The sequence below is a fragment of the Bos taurus genome, chromosome 2, assembly GCF_002263795.3.
Source record: "Bos taurus isolate L1 Dominette 01449 registration number 42190680 breed Hereford chromosome 2, ARS-UCD2.0, whole genome shotgun sequence".
NCBI classification, from domain to species: Eukaryota; Metazoa; Chordata; class Mammalia; order Artiodactyla; family Bovidae; genus Bos; species Bos taurus.
In genome coordinates this window covers 87,984,775-88,000,953 of record NC_037329.1, presented here as the reverse complement: position 1 = coordinate 88,000,953, position 16,179 = coordinate 87,984,775, and the positions used below count along the sequence as shown (strand labels likewise).

Here is a 16,179-nt window from a genome sequence, read left to right as displayed (position 1 = left end):
TTTACTTAATTTTTTTTAACGGTTTATTTTCTATTATATGTAAAAAAATGTTGGTTGAAAATGGCTATCTGATATAAATGTTGCGTGTGTGTGTGTTAGTCATGTCTGACTTTTTGCGACCTCATAGACTGTAGCCCGCCAGGCTCCTCTGTCCATGAGATTCTCCAGGCAAGAGTAGATTGCCATTCTCGTTTCCAGGAGATCTTCCTGAGCCAGAAATCAAACTCAGGTCTCCTGCATTGCAGGTAGATACATTTACTGTCTGAGCCACCAGGGAAGCTAGAGTTTATTAAACAAATCAAATCAAACAAGAGATAGTATTATACAACATTGTGACAGTGTAGAGGGAAACCAGGCGAAGTTTTGAAAGTAGAAGTTCTCAGTTGTCCATTAGTTGTTTTTTTAAAGTTTAATTTCCAGATTAATGAATATAAATGGTTAGAAGCTTATGGATTTCCCAGTTTCTTTTCTTTAAGGCTTTGTTAGGAATTGCTCACGGTGAACAGTTGATGTAACATAGTGAGACAGGACCTTGGGTCTCCAGGCCTGTGTTTTCTACACTCCTGTTCTTGTTGAGGACAGGATAGTAGAGTGTGTTAGGTGCTGTGAACTCAAGAGGGTGACTGCTGGGCTTTTAGTCTTGTTGTTACCACTTTCCAGCTCTGTGACTCTCTGCCCCTCGTCCTCATCTATAATGTAGGGGTAAAAGGGAATTTCCTGATAGTCTAGTGGTTCACATTCGGTCCTTCCACTGCAGGGGTGCAGGATATAAGATTCCACATACTGCTGCTGCAAAAAAAAAATAGCAGTAGAAGTAATTGCTTTCCCTTCATCACCTCCTTCCTAGGATTGTTAGGAAAATTAAATGAAACAGTCCAGATAAGCTGCTTTACACAGGGTAAGGGCTGGGTACATGTTAGTTGCTAGTATAGTTACTATTAATACTTTACAAAGCAGAAGCTAGACACAGTATGTTAATTTCTTTGGTTTTCTGTAGTCTCCGTTCATATATCCCCTCCTTCTGTGATATTGGATGTAAATTACTAATATTATTTTCTTAATCATTTTGATTTTCTTGCTGGATAGGAAGCATAGATCCTATGATATTCATTGTGTTTTGATCAGCGAAATCCTATTCTATGGCTCTACATCAACTTGGAAAAAAATTGATTTCTTTTTCTGTAGACAAAGTATTCTGTTCTATATTGACTCTACTTTTAAAGTAGAATTTAATCTATATTTTATATATGCTGACAGTATAATAAAATTTCTCCCAAGTCATCTGGTTGAAATTGCATATTTTAAAAAATGAAATAGTCTTTATTAATAACAAATTTTAAAAGCCTTATATTTCACTAATGGTTTTGTAATAAAATGCATTTTTAGTCAGGTGACACACACTTTGTATCTATTCAATCTCCTCCTTCCATAGCATTTTAAATATCCAGGTGCTGTGCCATGCTCAGTGGCTCTGCCATGTCCATGTCCGACTCTTTGCAACCCTGTGGGCTGTAGCCTACCAGGCTCCTTTGTCCGTGGGATTTTCCAGGCAAGAATACTGGAGTGGGTTGCCATTTCTTACTCCAGGGGATCTTCCCGACCCACGGATCAAACTGGCATCTCCTGCATTGGCAGGCAAATTCTTTACCACTGTGTCACCTGGGAAGCTCCCCAAATATCCAGTTATCTAAGTACAAATGTAGCTTGACTACAGTGAACCATCACTTAACACAGCATTCTCACCGTTGGATTGAAAACCAGGCTATTTCCCATCTCATTCCTCTTCCAAAATAGTTGTTCATATCTTTTCTTCTTATGTTCCACTTATGGAACTGCCTCAAAGTAAATCTGGGGCTGTGTGGAGCAGAAGGAATGTAAATGTTTTTTCCCTGGGGACACATTGTCAATAGGTATTTGTGACCTGGAAAATTTGAATGTTATTTACCTTAATCACAGCTCCTCCTTCTTTTCATTCTCCTTCCTGGAGCATCTCACAGGGCATAGCTTAACTTTGGTACGTCTTACCTGGACTAAATGATCACATCTTGAAAAAAAAAAAAAAGAAGTAGACAGTGGTATTTGTGTGACTAGAGAGCCCAACTAAATAGAGATATTAGGTCATGTTACGCTGCATTCAGTTCCGTTGCTGCATAATGCTGTTAACTTGTAAATAGGGCAATAAGAAATGAATGGACAGTGAATCCCAAAGTAGCAGTTTTATTCTAATTTTTTAACTTCTTTCCCCTCACTCCTGTAGTCTTCTTCCATTCTCACTATTTCTCTCCCTTTTCTCAGTATTTAAAATACTCCTGTCTCCCCCCTGCCCTTTTTTGAGCAATATTCTATTATTAAAAAAAAAAAAAATTAAGCATGAATTACCTGTGGGGAAACATAGCATTTGGAGACTTTTTTCCTGCCAGCTAGTAGATGTGTGGTCCCACTGTGTTTTGGTGTGTGTTTATTTTAATATTAGAATTCCCAGCTAAAAGCTAATAATACTCTAAGAAAAGTATAATTATGAAGGTAAATCTGTATCAAAAATTGCATGGTGTACCTCAAAGTCAAATATAATTATTAGGGGATAGTCTCCTATTTGATAATTATCCATTCATAGATTTATACATAAAGTAGTGTTTTTCAAAATGTGTATTTTTAAAATTCATTGAATTTCCCACAAAGTATAATCCACTAGATTTTAGGCAAAATAACCCACTTTGGTATAATAGAACCACACCTATATCAAAATAACTAAAACACACTAAAATAGAAAATAATGTTCCTTCTGCCAAATATTATGACGTGACTCCTGCCAAGCCCTGATGCCCACTCCCTTCTGAATCCAGTCATTCTATTTTTAACTTTCCCAAGCATTCACCCCTGCCAAGGCCTGCGCATGTGACAGCGTCCCCTTTACCCTGTGGCTGTGGGCAGTGGCAGTGGGAGCAACGGTGATGCTAAAGGTCGGCGGACAGGCTTGGTGGGGCTGGGAGCAGTCTTGCAGAGAAGGATAGCTCACAGGGAGTGATGCTGGGCCCAGAGGCTGCCTGCAGAGCCTGTGGAGAGTAGGATGGAGCCTCACGTCCTGAAGGAGACAGGCTAGACCAGGAGGGACACAGTGCAGGTGCCATGGGACTAGCTCCTAATTGTAAAGGTTTACGGGGCCATCGCAGACCTATGGGGGAGGCACTGGCAAGCACAGTCTCATTTGGGGCGTGAGGGATGAATTTGTTTAATCAAATTTCTCACGAACGAAGGGATCCTCTTCCCATCAAATCAAACAACTTATTTACAGATTTTAACACAATTTGGATACTGGTGCATGTTATTGGTGTTCATTCAGTTATTTATTTTTTTAACCAGCGTGCATCATTAGTATTAAATGCTTGTTAAAGCAATATCATTTTTAATTGTAATGTACGTCATTCTACATACCACCATTAGTGATTCATATGGCTCAAGATTAGCAACTTTTCTTAGAGATTTACAGTAATATTGATGACTTAGTCTCTATCCCAGTTAATAGTGTCTGAAACAGTTACTTTGATTTAGCTTAGTTCGAACAGTTATTTGAGACCTCGGTCTTTGGGCAGATGACAAACTTAACTAGTCTGTTCCTGAAGATAACATTTTCTTTTGAGACTTGCAGTCATGGAGCTAGTACTGAGTTAAAATAATCCTGTACAATGAAGAAGGACGGCGTGTTTCTCACTTCAGGCCCCGTATTTTAATATGTAAATTTTATGGCTCTCATTCTTATTTGAGTTATTTTGTTTTTTAGATTGTATTCAAATTGCACAGCCTCTCATCCTGTAGATTTTTCCTCCTTTTATGATTCCCAGCTTTTCGCTTCCTCTGTATTGCCGTGGTTGCAGCCTTTCCTTAATCAGAACACGCTGCTCTTCTGCCCTTGGCTGTGGCGTCCTACTCTTTACCCCTGTCTTGCTGCCAGAGATCATTTCTGGGGGGACAGGTGTGTGCTGACGGATCCCATTGAGACCCTGCTCTTGCTGGAATCATTCTGTTTTTTTTTTTTGGTGATCCACGGGGAAAGGAGTGACCAGCTAGATGCATTTCTCAAGCAGAAGCCACATGGTGTTTCGAATGGAAGGCTTTTGCAGACTGGGGTTTGTGACAAGCAGGAGAGGCTGGCGCAGGAGTCTTGAGTGAGCGCTTTGACACACCGAGTAACAGCCCATTATCACTTGCGCTGGTGTCAAAACAATACCGCAGTTTGAACTGCAGCTCAGCGTACTCCTGCTGTCACACAAGCTCCCTCCTAAGTCATTAGAGTGTTGGCGTGGACTCTTTCCACGAGCAGTTAGAGATGCATAGGAGAGGGGAAAGTGTTTATTAATTCAATTGAAGAAGTGCTATTAATCATCTGCTCTGTGTCAGGCGCTGTGCTGGGCTTGGGGGTGGGGCTCCCATGCCAGAATGACAAGGTTCTGCCCTCAAGGTGCCTCTTGCCTAGCAGACCCTGAGAATGCAGTGGCTGTCATATGAAGTAACCTTGGAGGGGGCAAACAAAATTACTTTGAGAGTTTAAAAGAGGGTAAGATCCCTCTTACCAGGTTGGAGGGATCCATATAGACTGTTGAGGGAAGTGATGTGTGAGAGGGGCCTTGACAAGACTGTAGGATTTTGATGGGCAGAGATGAGGTGAGAGAGACAGTTGGCAGGGAATTCTGTTTAGCTGGTAGGCAGGATGTGTTTAGGGCAGATACGAGGACTTAGGAACCTACTGTAAAGAGCTGCAAATGCCAGGTTAGAGTTAATGTTGACTTAATGGACTCCTGCTTGAGCCTTCCACTGAAAGGTTTTTGAGCAGGGCAGTGATATGTTAGGAATATGTCAGTGCATAGTAAGATATTAGTTTAGGTATTAATCAGTTAAGTTTGCAAGTGACTACATGTAGCAGAAACTCTGCAGAGGTAGTTAACCAAATAGGGGCTTTATTTGTCTTATGTAGTGACCATTCCAGGATAATACAGTATTTCCCAATGCTGCCACAGACATAGGCTCTGGGTCTCTTCCTGGCTTCTCTTCTTATGGTTGCAAAATGGCTGCTGTACCTCCAGACATCCAGTGCAGATTCCATGCAGGAAGAGGGTGGGGAAAGAAGGAAAAAAGGCCAAATGCCTCTCCTCATGAAGCTTTATATTATTCTGGAAGGGATTTCATCCCCTAGGACTTTGTCATTTATCTCAGTTTCAGGTCTAGAGAGCCTGGGAAATCAATTTTTTTATTTGACACAATGCCTCTCAGAAAAAAATTGGGATTCTTTTGGCAGAAAGAAAGGGAGAGTGGTTATTGGGTAGATAGTAGCAGTGTTGGCCACAACTCATTTGTGAATCTATCATGGGAAATCAGGAAAGACAGAGAGCAGAGGGGCAGAAAGCTAATCATGCCAGCAAAGATTTCTGATTAGATTCAGAGAGAATAACTTCAGAGTTTGGTTTCAATTTTAGATTTGCTTAATGAAAGATGATGGGACAATCAGTTAGGAAAACTAGGCTTTAAATCTAACACTATTATTAAAAATTCATATTTTTTTTTTACGAAGTCACTTCTCTGAACCTCAGTTTTCTTATCTATAAAGTTGAGGACTTCAAAACCTGTGAGCCAAAATCTGTGATGCTAAGAAATGATTGCATATGTGCTCTTGAATACTATTTTCAGATTAAACACTGAGTAAGTTATAAAAATAAACATACGGATTATGAGAAGATATAAATTTATTTAGAAATGTTTTCTGCTAATTTGAGGAACCCAAGAGCTAGCAAAAGTATTTCATGTATTAATTTTAAATAGATTTTTAAAAACAACACTGTAATATTCCTTGGCACTGGTGTTTTCTGTTATCAACTATACTTGCATTTCGTTACTGTAAGGGAAGTAGGAGATAACAGATTCACTCCCGAGCCCCTGCTCTAACAGGATTATTTATAATGTGACAATTTATTACACGGTCTTTTCCTGATAAATAGCTCAATTACATTCTCCATGTATTTTACAGTTCCATCTGGGGCAGCTCGTACCATACAAAGCAAAGATGCACAGTTCTATTTTTCATCTGTGACTTGTTCCCGTTAGGAGAGGTGTTGTCTCTTTGCTCCATCCCTGATTTCTTCCCCGACCCACCATGACAAGGCACATATGCCTAGCTCAGATGTGTCTACATTGTTTTAAGTAGGGAGGGAGATAAAAAGAAATAGAAAACTTGGCCCCTATCCTTGAGGGATTTATTATTTAGTTGGGAAGAGAAGACAGAGACACATAGAACAAATGGAGAGTAGCACATAAGATGAGCTAATGAAGTGCTGGAGCAGGTGCTGCTATCTCTGTGTGCTGGGGTGGGGTGTGGTCCTCTCTTGGCTCACTCACTTGCTGACTCTCTCACCTTTTTTGGGACATTTCTTCATTATTTATCCTCAGAATTCTTGTAGCTTCGATTTCTCCCTTGCTATAAGCCCTTTCTGCTTGGTCTACAGAAATGTTCAATCAAGACTGTTCCAGGGATGTCCCTGGTGATCCAGTGATTTAAGAATCTGCACTTCTCTGCAAGGGGCACGGGTTCAATCCCTGGTTAGGGAACAAAATTCTGGATGCCTTGCACAACATGACCAAAAATAAAAATAAATAAAATAAACTAAAATGGAGAAGCAGCATCAAAAAAACAAACTAAAACAACAAAAAAACTGCCCCAAATTGAAACAGATTCTCCATATTAATTCCGTGATTCAGGCAACCACCATATTCTTGTTAATTGTATTCAAAGTTTGCATCACTTCATTCTTACAATCTAGCTCTCATCAGTCTCAAATTGCTTTTACATAGTGTTTTTCTAGTCACCGAATTTAGGAGCCCCACAATCTGGCTTGTCTTCCTTTTTGTTCGCTTCCAATCATGGAACTGCTTGCATTTTCTGCCCTGTTCTGTTCAGAATTGCATTTCTTATTGTTCCTCAGATGTACCATTTTCTTTCAGGAATCTTTGTCTTTATGCATTTTCTGAAATGCTTGCCTTCTCTCCAGGTTACCCGGAACACTTTAAGACCCATTTACTGTTGTGGTTATCATACTAGAAGGATTATCCATGGTCCATCCACCAAATAGCATTAATTAGTTGCTTTCTTCTCTATGCTCTTATAGCACTTATCTTTGTAACAGCAGTTAACACAATGGATTATAGTTTATCTGCTTACCTATCTTTTCTCCCCTGGTCTGTGAGTTTTTTTAGTCTAGAGACCATGTACTATCCATACTCACTGCTTGCCATATAATGGGTTATATGGCATAGTGCATTATAATCACTCTCGTTGCTGAAATACTGACTTTGGAGTCACACTACCGGAGTTTGTATATTGACTACCACTTGCTTGCTTTGTGACTTGGAGCAAATGTGTAAAACTCCATGAACCTCAGTTTATTTATCTGAGGTACTAAATAGAAATAGTACCTACCCTTATAATGTTATGTGGATAAGATGACATCCAAGTAAGGTTCTTAGCCTAGTGCCTAGAACATGGTAGGTATTCATGTTAAAAGAATATTTGTTAAAAGATATATTAATAAATAGAACAATATTTGGTGGTAATACTATCTGTTTCCTCTTTCACTTTTTGTTTTAGGTGACTATAAGCAAGGAAAATTAAAGGGGGTTGTCATGCATAAATATGACAACTTGGTGAGCTTCTGGATGACAAACTCTACTCAATAAGGATGAGACCTTTATCATAAGAAGAACCAAACTATACAAGATCAGTAAATGCCATTTATTAGCAATTACCATTTGGGCTTCTTATTTAGAAAAAAGCCTCCAGACATCTAAGATCACTACTAAAGCTTTAAAAGTAAGAGGCACAAAGAACTTTTATGACTTTTTGAAAAGCTTTTTATTTTTCTATTTGCAAAGGTGAATGTAAATGTTTTACCAGGCCCTAAGTGTATGTTTTGATCTACTTTTACACTTATTAACTGCTTCGTTATAGTAGGAAAATTCATCATAGGTTTTAACACTTGCTTTTATGATAGCCTTATGATGTCATTCTTGTGTAGTACATTGCATTAAAACATAAAGTGACCACCCTGAGCAGTTGGCTAAAATAATGCAGCATTCATTCTTCTTGAACTGCAGCCTAAAATATTCCATAGTTAAAGTTATAGCAACATATGCTGGGAGGTCAGTTTTTCAGAGTTGTAATCTCACTTCAAGGTTGGAGATTGGTAAAGATGACAATCCCCAGCATTCTTTGTCCAGTTCTTTGGGAAGATGATACTGGAAAATACCGAGTTCTGATAAATGAGGCATTAATGGGTCCTATTCTGAATGTCAGGTTATTTGTGTTGAGGAACGGGTGGGTGATCAGTAATAGCAGTTTAACTCAGATACCAACTGAGATGAGAGTGTTCCGCCCAAGGAACAATGGCTCGTTTTACAATGTGGCCACAAAATTCAGCGTGGTTGATCCTAGCTGCCTCAAATATCATTAAACTAATCTCAGAGCCTGGGATTAGGTTTGGCTGACCAAGTGTCCTTTCAGGTCAGAGTTCAAGGAGTCATGGTTAAGTTTCAGAGAGAAGGGAAGACAACATGCTCTTGATGTGTTTGCAGCACAGATTTTCTTCTATGGTACTTTTCAAATCCGTCAAATACCCTTAACTGCTAAACTAACACAGAAAAAGGCAGCTCACAGTCTCTAAAATAGTCTGTTTACACAGGTTATTAATGACTCTGGCCTATAGAGTGTGTACAAACCAAAAAGAAAAGTCGGTGAAGGGGGTTGGCAGTGATGAGAGAGGGAGCTGTGCTGACAGACTTCCTCTCTTTCTCATTCTTTGCACTCCCGTGATTAAATCCAGACTGAGCAGGGGCATCATTATGTTGGGAAGATGAGCTGGAGACTCTTTTGAAGTTGAATTTCTTAATATTACCCTCCCCCTGCAGTAGAAAGGGTATTCACACTGTGACCCATCTTTAAAAACAAACCCATGCTAAACAGCAGGCATATTCTAAGCAAAGATTCCTCCTTTATAAAAACTTGACATTTGTTGCAGGTGGTGTTATGACACCATGGTATAGAAAAATCTAGTCTTGATTTTTTAAGTAAGGTATTGAAAATATAAAGTAGGCAGCATTGTAGGGCACAGATTAATTTAACCACGATAAATATGTTAGTTCACCATCTTGTCCATGGAAAAGGCTATTCCTCAGGGAAATGGTATTAACTATGCAGTATCTTATAGCTGAATAGTGCTCTATAAAATGTTGGAGGTTTATACCTGACCTGAATTCAGCTTTCTACCTATTATTTTATTTAGTGCCATTTGTACATCAGTAAATTTACTGTAAATTCCCTCCTCCTCCAATTTCTGTGTAGACCACTGTGAAAATAACGCAACTGAGCAAGGTATAGGGCTGGCTGTGAAAAGAGAAAAACTGGAATGGACTATTAGGGTTGTGAAAAAAGTGAAAGTGTTAATCACTCAGTGTGGGTGGGTGTGCTCAGTCACTTCAGGTGTGTCCGGCTCTTTGTGACCCAATGGACTATAGCCCGCCAGGCTCCTCTGTCCATGGAATTCTCCAGGCAAGAATACTGGAGTAGGTTGCCATTCCTTTCTCCAGGGGATCTTCCGGAACCATGGCTAGAACCCAGGTCTCCTACGTTGCAAGTGGATTGTTTACCGTCTGAGCCAGCAGGGAAGTAGTTGAGTCCAAAACATAGTTAGAGATCATCTCTTCCCACTCCTCCAGTGCTTTTCTGGTTGAGTGTTACTAGCCTGTGCTTCTAGGGGTGGGGGACTCACTTCTTTTTGGGGTTATCTGTGTTTGTCATATTGCTCTAGTTTTATAATTTCCTGAGAATTGTAAAAGAAAAAAGGGAATAGTCTTCAGATGGTGTGTACCAGTACTACTTCCTTTGTATATAGGACAGTTCAGATATTTGGAAAGTACCGATTGTGCCCTAAGACTTCTTTTCTGTAGGCTGAACAACCACAGATGTCTACGTGAGTGTTTGGTCTCTTTTCTTATCCTCTCATGCTCGGTATCACTCTTGTCTTTGGTTGCCCTCTAGTTGTCCATAGCCCTTTGAAACCACTCATCTCATTTCCTCACATGTTATCTTGACTTTCTAGAAATGCATTAGTTATTTTTGGCAGATGTTTACAGTGGTGGCTCATGTTAAACCACCTTAATGTAATCAAGATTTTTATTCTTTTTTTTTTCCACAAGAATTTATTATTATTTAGTTGCTAAGTGATATCCAACTCTTTTGTGACACCCTGGATGGAGAGAGGAGCCTGCCAGGCTCCTCTGTCCATGGGGATTTTCCAGGCAAGAATACTGGAGTGGGTTGCCATTCCCTTCTTCAGGAGATTTTCCTGACCCAGGGATCAACCCCATGTCTCTTGCATCTCCTGCATTGGCAGGTGGATTCTTTACCACTGAGTCACAAGAATTTAGGGAAGGTCAAAATTTAGACACTAATGTATTAATTCTTGAAAGATTTCATTTCGCTTTATCTATTCATGTGTTAGTGGCCCATTGAGATAATTTTTTAATCTAAATTATGTTATCAATTATATTGGCTTTGTGGGCTTTACACATTTTACAAGCATGTTCATCTAAATCATTAGCAAAATGTTGAATGGACTGGGCTGAACACAGAGTGCTGGGTCATAACCCCAAAGACCACCTTGGAGGCTGACTGTTTACTTGGGTGCTCAGTCACTCAGTCGTGTCTGACGCTTTGTGACCCGATGGACTATAGCCCGCCAAGCTCCTCTGTCCATGGGATTTCTAGGCAAGAATACTGGAGTGGGTTGCCATTTCTTACTCCAGGGGATTTTCTCTAGGTCTCTTGTGTCTCTGCATTGGCAGGTGGATTCTTTACGGCTGCACCTCCTGGGAAGCATGGCCATTTACTTTGGGACTAATTATTACTGAACAAGACACAAACTGCCTAACTGTACTGTCTGTCTGGTTCACTATGGTATAACGAAAGTTTTTCTCAGGTATTTCTGCCATTCTTATAACCATGGTCAAAGGACATTATTTTAATTTGGTTATCCTTTTCTGTGAACTGAACTTTTTTTTACTTCTTAGATTTTGAACTTGGGCATAACAATTTGACTTGTTCTGGAATTCTGTTTCTTCATGATTTCATGTATATATGTATGAATAATATTTTTAAATTTTTACTCTCGGATAACACATCTACAAATTCCTCCAATATACTAGGATGTGGGTTCTCTGGGCTAGAAGACTTATCCTCATTTATAGAAGCTTGATGTTCTTTTATGGCTTTATTTCCTGTATTAGCTTTCAGGGCCTTCTGAGCCATTGTTCTAGTGTTTCCAGTTTGAAGCTTCTTTTGCTTTAGCAGATAAAATGGGGATAGATGGATAATTGGGTAGTTTTGCTTCCAGTGTTCTCATCTTTTTACATGATATCATTTCCCTTAAACAACTGTCGTATCTTTCCCTAGATCATCATTTGGTCCCTGATTTTATGTAACACCTTTGTGAATGTTAGCAGGTTTCACTTGGTTCAGGTCTTTCTTGGCGGTGACCTCTTCATTAAGATTCTTTCAGAGATTCCTGCTTATATCTCTACTCTACTTCCCACGCTTTTTATGTAGTCTTCAAATTTTAAGTTCATAGGAGAACTTTTTAAGTGGCCACACAAAGGGCTATTTAGTGTAGGGTCCTGATCCTGACCTCATTTCTTAGTAGGGGAGCTGACCTTGGGAGAGCTCCTAAAATTCTCTACACATCATCTGTAAAATGGACTCAGAGCCCTCCTTACGCTGCTGCTGCTGCTAAGTTGCGTCAGTCATGTCTGACTCTGTGCGACCTCATAGACGGCAGCCCACCAGCCTCCCCCGTCCCTGGGATTCTCCAGGCAAGAACACTGGAGTGGGTTGCCATTTCCTTCTCCAATGCAGGAAAGTGAAAAGTGAAAGTGAAGTCTCTCAGTCGTGTCCGACTCTTAACAACCCCATGGACTGCAGCCTACCAGGCTCCCCCGTCCATGGGATTTTCCAGGCAAGAGTACTGGAGTGGGGTGCCATTGCCTGCTCTGCTCCTTATGCTAGACCAGTTTTAAAGATTAAGTGAGATTATTTTAATGACCAATGAGTGGCATCATATTCAATGAATGCTTTTCTTATTACTGTTATTGTTCATGATGATGCCCGCTCATATTTTTCCCCATTTTTGTGACCATACAGGCATTTTTGTAGTTTGGCATCTCTTTTAAACCATCTCCCTTACAGCAGTGCTATCCCTGGAATCACACCCATATTTTCTTTCAGCTTTTTGATGTCTGTTTTTCTAAACTATAGAATACATACCTCTTCTAAGAATGCCATTGCTTAACTATTGTTGAAGCAGACTTTTGTACTTCTAAAACTCCCATGGTTCCATATCTCTCAAGTTAATCCATTTGATTTAAGCCCAGTGTAGTTCAGCTTCATAAAGGTGTTCCCATATGCTTTCCATGGCGAATACCATAAGCAGGATGACTTATGGGGGCAGCCTACGGCTCTCCAGATACTAAGCTCTCAGAATGCTTTGTGGATACCTCTGTTCTTCGAGGGGTTAGATTGTCAGCTGAAGATGTTGGAATTTCCCTGGGTTTTCTCACAAAGGACTGCACATGGTGAAAACTAACATGTTATTAGAATGTTGGACTGGGAATTTAATGGGCTTAGGGAAAATAAGTAAGAATTGTGGAAACATAATTATGAAAATATAGGGTTTCACTGTGTTTACATTTTAACATCCTACCTTGTTAGGTGTGTTAATTGTAAAGACTGCCTGCTTTTTATCTGTAGTATGCAGAGAGTAGATAATAGTACCATGGACCATGCGATATTCATATAATTAAGCATTCCTAAATTTTTGGAATTCCTAAGTAAGAATGAATTTGAGAGTGTTTGGCCCTGAGATCTTTCTTCTTCTCCTTCTTTTTTTTTTTTTTTCCTTTTTAAGAATATATATTTATATATAGAAATAAGCATGTGGAGTTTGATATCTTTACCATGAATAATTGTACTAAAATATTTCTAGAATATGTTCTAAGTTTGCAGTTATATGTGCAAAGGTTCAGAGAATACTTTTGAGGAAACTCCTTTCATTTTCCCTGAAAAAATGATAGTGGTGGAGTACCTAAAAAAAAAAAAAAAATGTGGCTCCCCTCTCCTGCCTGTCACTTGCATTTTCCCTCTGACCTTCTCACACTTCCCTGAGGAGAGGCAATCTATTCTAGCATCTCCCTGACAGGCCTGATTGGTAGGGAGGTACTTCTATAAGAGCAGATTCCCGGGGCCCGTCCCAGCCTATCACATCCAGTCCCATGCTGGCAGACCCCAGAATCTTCCTTTTCATAAAAAATTTTTTTGGGGGGATCTCACATCCCCAAGTTTTGAGAACCATTTCTCTAGTTCAATTGTCGTTGGCTTCTATTATGTCAGATAAAACCAACATTATGCAGTGTTCCTTCCGAAGTGCTTTGTTGTTGAAGAACAGGCTGCTAGTGGGCCAGAACAGATTGTCACCATGTAAATGGGGTGTCAAGGGACATAATTTTATGGGCTCACACCTATCTCTCAGCCAAAGACATTTCAGGTTAGTCGTGTGCCTGCACTGGTAAAGGAATAGAGTCTCATTTGAACTGGGACAACCCTAGTTCTGGGTACATTCTGTGGTATTATATTTGCCAACTCATATTCAGCCCATGCATTTATAATTACTCAACTGTTTCCATGCATTGAGTCACTGCAGAAAAGCCGCTTCTTTGTAGAACCTCATTAAGATTTCAGCTGCTAACAGATTTTATTTTACAGTTCCAGCTTTTATGATATTAAGATATGGAGATTTAGGCTTCTGGGAGGGGTTATTTACAAGTTTAAAGCTCTTAGCTATGGGAGCATCAGTTATTTTAAGGGCATAACCAAAATGGGAAAAAAAAATGGGTTGTCCGGTATTCTAATTGACGTAATATAATACTTTGAAGGCAAAAATTAAGAATGCCAAATTACTTTTTTTTAAAGAATTTGCTTGTTTGGGATTTGCATGATTTTATTTAAAATGTCTTTTAATTTAAAGCAGTGGTTTTATAAATATGATTTAAAATTTGGGGGGTGGAGGTTAAAAAGACTCACATAGCATTAAAGCACTATTTACAGTGTTTGTATTTTTAAAAATGAGTATACTTTCTTTATGCTAGCCAGGACTTCCCTGGTGGCTCAGATGGTAAAGAGTCTGCTTGCAGTGTGGGAGACTCGGGTTTAATCCCTAGGTTAGGAAGTTCCCCTGGAGAAGGAAATGGCGTTCTTGCCTAGAAAATCCCATGGACAGAGGAACCTGGTAGGCTACAGCCTACAGCTACAGACATGACTGAGCGACTTCACTTTTCTTTATGCTAAGTATACGTGGTAAATGAATACTCTCTGGCTTAAATAACATATTTTTCTTTTGTGGTTTCACCCAAAATTGTACTGAGCCATTTTATATCCTATATTGCTCTTTACCATGGTATTTTAAAACTTTCTTCTAAATAATGTACACTATTTTAATTAAGGTAAGTAACCATTACCTGAGAGTTATTGGTTATGTCAATTAGAGCTGCCACTTATATTTTGTCTTCTATCTGGTAACATAACAATCATTCTTCAGGCAGCACACAGAGGAAGTGAGCTCAATCAGAGCAAGCAGGTCCCGATCAGGAGTCAGGAGAGTGCTAGCCATTGGGATGGTTGTTTTTGTGTGAAAGTTCTTATCTCCCTCCTTATCATGGTGTTACCATCACTTTCACTGACTAGGCATTGGCTGCTTGTCCTGTTTGGCAGTCCTCTTTAATATTTCCCAAGGGGAAGTCTTACTCATCCAGCACTCAGGGGCATCTGCTCAGGGATCCTTTACTTGCTGTATTGTCCCTGGTGTCACTGCCTTACCTGCTCTTTCTCCAGCCAGGTGATAAGAAGTCCCTTGTTGACAAAGATTGTTTTCTGACTTCTCTGACCCCCTGAAGGCACTGTGTAGCTGTTGCCTGAATAGATGATGAAGTCTAGGAGAGGAGTTAATTTCTGCTAACTGACCAGATTGATTTAATCTGTCAGTGTTCCTATCCAGCCACTTTGAATATCAAGGCTTTCTTGCTTAATATCCTTTTAGGCAACATTGGAACGTTCATATTTCTATCTAAAGGTTTCTAAATTGGAGGATTTCTCATCTGAAAATAGTCAAGAATTCATAAAAGAACAGAGATTCTGAATGCAAATAGCTTCCTTTCGTGTGTAGGTTGTTTTGCTTAATAATTTTCAAGGAAAGCATTGCATTTTAACAGCAATAAATCCATCCCTTTTAGGAAGTTTGAAAAATACAAAACAATGTGAAGGATAAAGTAAAATTCCCTTTTGATATCACCTGTGGTCCAAGATATATTTTATCTTAAAAGTTTTGCTGATAAAGACTTTTCTATATCCCTCTTAGTTTCTTTTGCCTTCCCTCCTCATAGGCACAGGACTATATATAGCATGTTTTTTCTACTTAATGTAACACACATATTCCATGGCATTAATTTTTAATGATTTCCTAATGGTTGATGGTATGAGTTATACCATAATTTACTTAATCATCCCATGTCTTTTAGGTATTTAGGTTGTTTAGAATGTTTTATTTTTACAGATAACTCTTTAATAAATATCTTTGTATTTGATGTCCTTTTATGTTTATGACTTATTGGGGTAGTGGACAATGCTTTTTAAAATTCTCAACTATATTCATGATTAATTTTCACTGATACTTAAGATGTTAAGTTGTCAAACTTCAGACTTTAAACTCAAAGCTTAATGAGTTTTCTTGTTATTATAGTTAACCTGGAGTTAGAAAATACTCATAAGAAGAATTTGGGCTGGTGAAGGGCTTTATTGTACTGATTTAAGGGTCAAACTGAAGAATTTATAAAGCATGTCTGAAATTATAAGACAGTTATATTTGAGTATTCTAAGATATAGCAGTCATTTAAAATACATAACATTCATAATCTTTAAATGTTTTATTATGAAATATATCACACTTACACAAGAATACAAGTCATGTATATGCTTACCACTAAAGAGTAAATAAGACAACCACACTGCTTAGGAAAGAGAATATTCTCAGCACCTTTGAA

The 16,179-nt window shown here is 39.0% G+C and overlaps 1 protein-coding gene across 2 annotated transcripts in view; it reads left to right on the top strand.

Moving 5' to 3' along the window:
* The window catches only part of SATB2 (SATB homeobox 2), a 198,797-nt gene that overhangs the window by 38,778 nt on the left and 143,840 nt on the right, over positions 1-16,179 (top strand). The gene's annotated exons all lie outside the window — the stretch shown is intronic.